This window comes from Dipodomys ordii, unplaced genomic scaffold (assembly GCF_000151885.1).
Source record: "Dipodomys ordii isolate 6190 unplaced genomic scaffold, Dord_2.0 Scaffold134, whole genome shotgun sequence".
NCBI classification, from domain to species: Eukaryota; Metazoa; Chordata; class Mammalia; order Rodentia; family Heteromyidae; genus Dipodomys; species Dipodomys ordii.
Genome location: NW_012267350.1, coordinates 1,187,407 through 1,194,392, shown reverse-complemented (window position 1 = coordinate 1,194,392; position 6,986 = coordinate 1,187,407).

Sequence of the window (6,986 nt, the reverse complement as noted above, 5' to 3'; positions counted from 1 at the left end):
ACTGAGAATGACGGGCATAAGCCACTGCACCTAGCTTTTGTACTTCCCCTATAGTTTAGATAACACTCATGCTTCACCATACCCATTCATTTTGTTTCCTTCATAGCTGGACTAGCCTCTGGTTGAAATAGAATTTCAGGAACTTTTTGTCCAGGCTGGCCTCAAACCTTAATCCCGTGAACTCTCTCTCCAAAGTAGTTAGGATTGAGCCATCATTCCAGGCTTTTGTGACAGAAGTTTACATGTGAGAAAAATCTAGTCTGTACAAACATATAGCTTGAAAATGGAGGAGAGTTGGATTTTATATAAAAAAATATATATATAAAGGTATACATATAGATGTATATATACATATGTGTAAATACATATATATATAATATATAAATATACTTGGGATCTTAGGCTTTCTTGGCTTTCTTGTTTGGCTAGAGCTCTACAACTTGAGTAATGCCTGCAGTTCTGCTTTTTGCTGGTAATTGGAGACAGTCTCACAGACTTTTCTGCTTGGGCTGGCCTCAAACTGAGATCCTACAGATCTCAGCCTCCTGAGTGGCTAGAATTATAAGCATGAGTCACTAGCACCTAGTTGGATAGAGTATTTTAATAACTTCTTGGGATAATTGTGGATACTTTAATTTGAAACTACATTGAAATCTGGCAAGAGATAGTTCCATAAAGGTTGGTGGCAACACTAAATCTAACACCCTATCAATGAGCTTTACATTCTCTGTTACACTAAAATTCTTGGTCTATGTTGCATTTGGAATATTTTTTTTACTCAGCACTATTTTATAAAACTATGAATTGGTCATCTGGTTAAGCAATTTAGACAGATCTTCTAACTGTTGATAGATTTCATTATAAAAAGTTTAAATCATATTTGTTAATATCAACACATATCTCTTCAGAAAATTTCTTTAAGTTAGGGGAAGCTGGCAAGCTCATGGTGGCAGATAGGAGTGTTCCAAAATTCTAATTTTCTCTTGAAAGCTGGAATTTTGTCTTTGGCAATAAATACTGTCAGTTGTTTTCCTTGAAATAACAGGCTCACTCCATTTATTTTAAAAAATACATCTGCCAAACCCCCAAGTCTAAATAACCATGATTTGCCTGTCAGTCATTTGTCCAAGTAAAAATGGACTTTTATCTAAAAAGCAGCTAGTACAACTCACAAATCAGTTGCACAAGTTCTTTTCCTTGAGATGACTATTTCAACACAAGTGATTTATGCATACTTCACTTTATCACATACAATATCAAAAGAAAATAAAATTCAAGTTAAGAGGAGGTTTCTTAGAAAAGTATTTATCCAAGCTCATATTTGAAAATTTTGAAGCAATGAGTAGTCTTCATAGTTCTGATCAAATGAAAGTTCAATTTCTTCTAAGAGTTATGATTACCACATATGAGGGGAGGGACAAATTCAACCTGTAATACAAGTTTTATTTATTTATTTAATTATCTTTAAGTAGTTGTACAAAGGGGTTTCAACATATCTGCTTGTAAGTATAATGTATCTTGATTAATATCACCCTTTCCATCATTTCCCCTATCTCTACCAACACCACCCACCCACTGAACTTACCTAGATCATTTTTCACATATATACATTGAATATTATTACTGTATTCTCCCATCCTTCCTCATAATAGTAGCATTATATGATTGCTTATATATGGATAAATTACAAAAATCCACCTCAACAGAAACTCTCCAAATTTTTATTGGTACAATTCATTTTAGAAAGAAAATACTGAAATCCTGAATGATGCTGCCCAAAACAGTGAAACACACAGATACACACATACCAATAAAGAATACTATACATTCAATGAAGAGCAAATCTGGTAAAGATAGTTCAAATTCATTTATTTTGTGTATACCAGCACACACAAAATAAATGGATCAAAGTTAACATCATCAGTATTATGACAAACCAGTACTATGGTGGCTTCTAATATGATATACTAGGAAGGCAAAATCTAACTCCTGTGATGTTCCCATCAGGAAACAGTAGACAGTTCTAATTTGAGAGCTAATCCACAAAATAATTAATTGGCTGGTACTCTGAAAAAAGCGTTTAGGTCAAAACTGGTAAGGAAGTTCTGATAAATTGTTGTAGAGGAGGTTGAGTTACAAGCCAACGAATTACTATGCATGATCCTGTATCAAAACTTGTATTAGGAAAAAATTAGCTTTAGTCTAAGGGGCATTGGGACAATTTTGAGATTTGAGTACAGAATATGGATTACATAATAGCATCATATCCATTACTGTTAAATTTCCTATCTTGTATTGACATACTATCATTATGTAATAGAATGTATTCATAGGAAATGCACACTGAAGCATTTGATGGACAACTTGGTGCCACTAACATACTCATAATCTCAGGACAAAGAGCAGAAAGTGTGAGGGGGAAGGAAAGAGTGAGAAAGAATGATAAAAGAGGTAAGCCAGGCGCTGGTAGGTCACACCTGTAATCCAACTACTCAGGAGTTTGATATCTGAGGATTGTGGTTCGAAGCCAGCCTTGGCAAGAAAGTCCATGAGACTCTTATCTCCGATTAACCACCAGAAAACTGGAAGTGGCATGGAGGCTTAACGTAGCAGAGCACTAACCTTGAGCAAAAGAGCTCAGGGACAGCGCCCAAGCCCTGAGTTCAAGCCCCATGACAGACAAAAAAAAGAAAGAAAAGAAAAGAAAAGGAGATAAGGTAAAATGGAGACAATTGTTGAATACAAGTAAGTAGAGGGTATACTCCTGTGAGTATAGATCTGAAATTGAATAAAAAGAAATCATTTGTTTTAAACAGTATCCTTCGTGGTAATGATGCCATGGTTAGCTTTATTAATCATATACTCTCTAAGGTGTTTAAAGTTCAGAAGCTGAGAGAGAGTTCTAATAAACTGCAAGGGAGACAGCTTAAGGACACTGTTTGTCTAAGAGAAAAAAGGAAGAAAAATGTACAGAAGATAAATAAGATAGTGGGGGTCTCCAAGCTTCCCTTTGAAGCTGTTTTGTTGTTCCTGTCTTGCTCACCTCCTCCATCTCTGATACCCAAGGCAGATGGCATTCCTCAGAGACAGAACATAGATCACATCTACACATGACGTTTTGAGCTACATGACTTCTATTTCTGCCTGGTGGTATATGTCTTCCTCCTCCCTACTTCTTTTTAATCCAATAACCATGCCCATACATAGAAAACCTCCCACTTGACTTTATTAATCCAAGAAAGCAAGATAATTATTGCTTTGGAAGAATTAGTAGTTGCTAGAATGAAATATAAATGAGGCCAGTATGTTCCCAATAGCATGTCCATCCTCTGATTATTATTAATTCTACTGTGATTTCATTATGGTGCAAAAGCATTTGGGGAGGAAATGCATGAACTAAAGCTTAAGAGACAAGAAAAAGCATGACTTATTCCGGTGTGAGGAAAATTTTCAAGTAGCAGAGATAATCATAGTAAACTTAAAGAATGACTCTTAGAGTCAAACACTGGTGATTCGTACCTGTAGTTCTAGCTACTTGGAAGGTAAAGATTATGAAGTGGATTATAATTTGAGGTCAACCTTAAAAAAACTCACAAGACCTCATTTTAAATGAATATCTGGGCAATGTGGTCTATGGAAAACATGAATAGGAGGGTCACAACTCTAAGACAGCCTGGGCAATTGTAAGACACCCCCCACCATCTCAACAGAAAAGTCTGGGCATAGTGGCTCACACTTGTTATTCCACCTACAACAGAAGCATAAATAAGGTGGACGATCTTGGTTGAGGCTAACACAGGCAAAAATTTCTCCTAATGTAAGTTTTGTAACCCTAATTTATGCTATTAGGAGTCATAATGAGGAAGGCAGGGAGGGAGTTATACATAAGTCTCAAACTGGTATAAGCCCTGATATATCTATCTTTATATGTCTATTATCCTATTTTTCCTACTTTATGGTGAAAAACCACAGCAAATTAAAATCCCACCTTTCATTTAACAACACAATAAGAATTTGCCTAAGAAAACTAAACATAATCACACTTTTCTAGTTCCCCTGAGGTGTAGTGGAGATCTCTGTGGAATTAAAGACCAAGGAAAAGGAAATAAAGTACCATAATAGCCTACCTAGCTCAATGGGGCAGATGAGTGAGTGGAACAAGTACAGTATATGGTAGGAAATAACTAGAGTGGAGTTACATGGATCATATGATTACTCTGTAGGGGTCAGACATAAACCCATCCTGGAGAAGAGATCTACTTGCACAAAGGCCTAGGACTAATGTGTTCCTAGTCTTTTAGAAATTTTACTATGAAGAAGGAAGTAGGAATTTCACAAGGCAGGGTAAAGTCTTTCACTTATTTAAGAAATATACTTACTGAGCACCTTCTACATACATGTCACTTTTCTGTGGATTTACAAGGCACCATTAAAGGAAAGAGATAAAAGTCCCTGGTCTTATGAAGCTTATTTTCTAGTGGGGGAGAGGGGAATAAGTAATTGTGTTTAACTAAGGGAAGCACAGACAGGTGCTGAGGCTATAGCACTAATGTGTTTTTTAGTGGTAGATATATGATATTATGCATGCATCAAAACCTATAGAAATTTTGCAACACAAAGAGCTCGGGTTGAATGTGATAGAATGCTTGCCTGGCAAGCATAGGACCCAGATTTCAAATCTGAGTACCACCTAAACAACAAGAAAAGGAAAGAAGGAAAGAAAGAGAGAGAAAGAAAGAAAAGAAGGAAAGAAAGAAAAAAAAGAGAAAAGACAAGGAAGGAAGGAAAGAAAAGACAAGGAAGGAAGGAAAGAAAAGGAGGGGAGAGGAAGGAAGGAAGGAAGGAAAGGAGGGAGGGAGGGAGGGAGGGAGGAAGGGAAGGAGGGAAGGAGAAAAACGACCTTAATTTATCTATATTTAAAAAATCAATCAAGAAGTCTAGGAATGCCAGAATGAAATGTAGACTATGACAAAGAAACCTAATGGTATTATGAATTTAAGAATAACCTCCTTAAAGAGATTTGAAATAAAAGATGCTGCTGTAAGTTCACTTTCAAAGATGGTGCTTTCAGCTAGCCACCAGTTGCTCACATCTGTAATCCTAACTACTAAGGAGGATGAAGTCTGAATAGCACAATTCAAAGCCAGCCCAAGCAAGGAAGTCTGTGAGTCTCTTATTTCCAATTAACCACCAAAAAGCTAGAGGTGAAGGTATGGCCCAAGTGGCCGAGCACTAGCCTTGAGCACAGAAGCTCAGGGATAGTGCCTAGGCTCTGAGTTCAAGCCTCAGGACTGGCACAAAAATAGTGCTTTCACTATACCCCTATAAGAATGAAAGCAACATGGACTGTATTTCAACACTGTACTAGTTGATAAAATTTTTTGCATGAAAGTATTGGCTAACAATTATGACACTGTTGTAGATGTATACCAGGATAAGCAAATAAATGGGTAGGAGAAGCCAGGCTTCTTAGTGTTGGCGGGCAAGGTTTCAGGCATATTATAAGAGACTAGAATGGAATGATCCATGCAGTATTTAATTAGTCAGAGACATCTATGTGAACTTGTAAGACATAGTGATATTAATACAGAAGAATAGATTTAGAAGTAATTACAGATGTGAATTCATACACAGGTTTGTATCCATATTGCCTAAGTCTGTTCTCTAGGATGACCTGAAGTAAGGACATTCAAGCAGCAAGAAGCACACTCAAGTGCCCATATCTTGGTTTCTAATAATATCCTAGCATTTAAGGATAATAAGCCCATAGCTTAAAGAGCAGAAGAGTAGGTGCCAGAGGTGAAAGAGGGCATGAGAGAGATTTGTTAGTGGGTACAAAGAACTAATATCAACACAGGAAGCAAGGCAAGAAAATGAGTTCTGATGTTGAATTACACAAAAGGGCAATTCTAGTTAACAACATCATATTGTTATAATTCTAAATAGCTACACAAGAGAATTCTTGAGGTTATTATGGCAAAGAAATAATAAATATTTGAGAGCCTAGATAGCCTAAATATCTTAAGTTGATCACTACACAGTGTATTAATGTACCAAAACATCATAGTGTGCCCCATGAATATGTGCTATTGTCAGCTGTTGAGTGAACATTTTAAGAGAAAATGAACTGAGACTTTTAGAGATAGAGTGGACTGTCAGGCTGGGGCAGGAAATATACAAGGTGCATCTAGAGCATCTTTATAAAGACAAAACTCAAGGAAGTGCTCACAGTAGCATGGCAGAGGGTCACAGGAGCCAAGAGCAATTTCGCAATGGCCAACACTGGGATAATTTGAGCAGCAAAACGTATGAAATAATATTTGAACATAACCCATCATATAAACCAATTATCTATGAGTCCATACTGACACAAACAAATGATTATATAAATCAATATATGGAAATGACACAAATCTCCAAATCAGAATTCCAAGTAATTTGAGTAGAGATTCCTTAAGAAGGCAGACTTTAATCCTTCACGCCACTCACTGAATATTCATAGCTATACTTAGTGAACTTACTTCCAGAGGGTGTGGCAACCTCCCCCCCACACACACACAAACACATCACAGAGCCTCAGGTGATCAAGTCAACAAGATCAGTGAGAAATCATGTTGGTAGCCCTTATCTTTGATAGGATATGATGAGAAGAGCATTTGCTTTTACATTCTTCCTGCCCCAAACTAATAGTCCATGGGTAACCACAGAAACCTGAGTTGAGGTGTATGTCACAAAATACTAGACCAAGTCGTCTTCAAAACTGTTGTCATTATAAAAAGGGCAGTCTGAGACGCTCACAAATCAGAAGAAGCTAAGGCGACATGATAAAATGTAATGCAGTATCCTAAATGGGATCCTAGAACAGACTAGGAAAACTAAATAAATATGGAAAAAATATGAAGTTTAGGTAAGAGTCCTGTGTTGATATTGGCTCCATATTAGTTCCAAGTGTAAACTAACATGATACCAATGTACTAATCCAGATA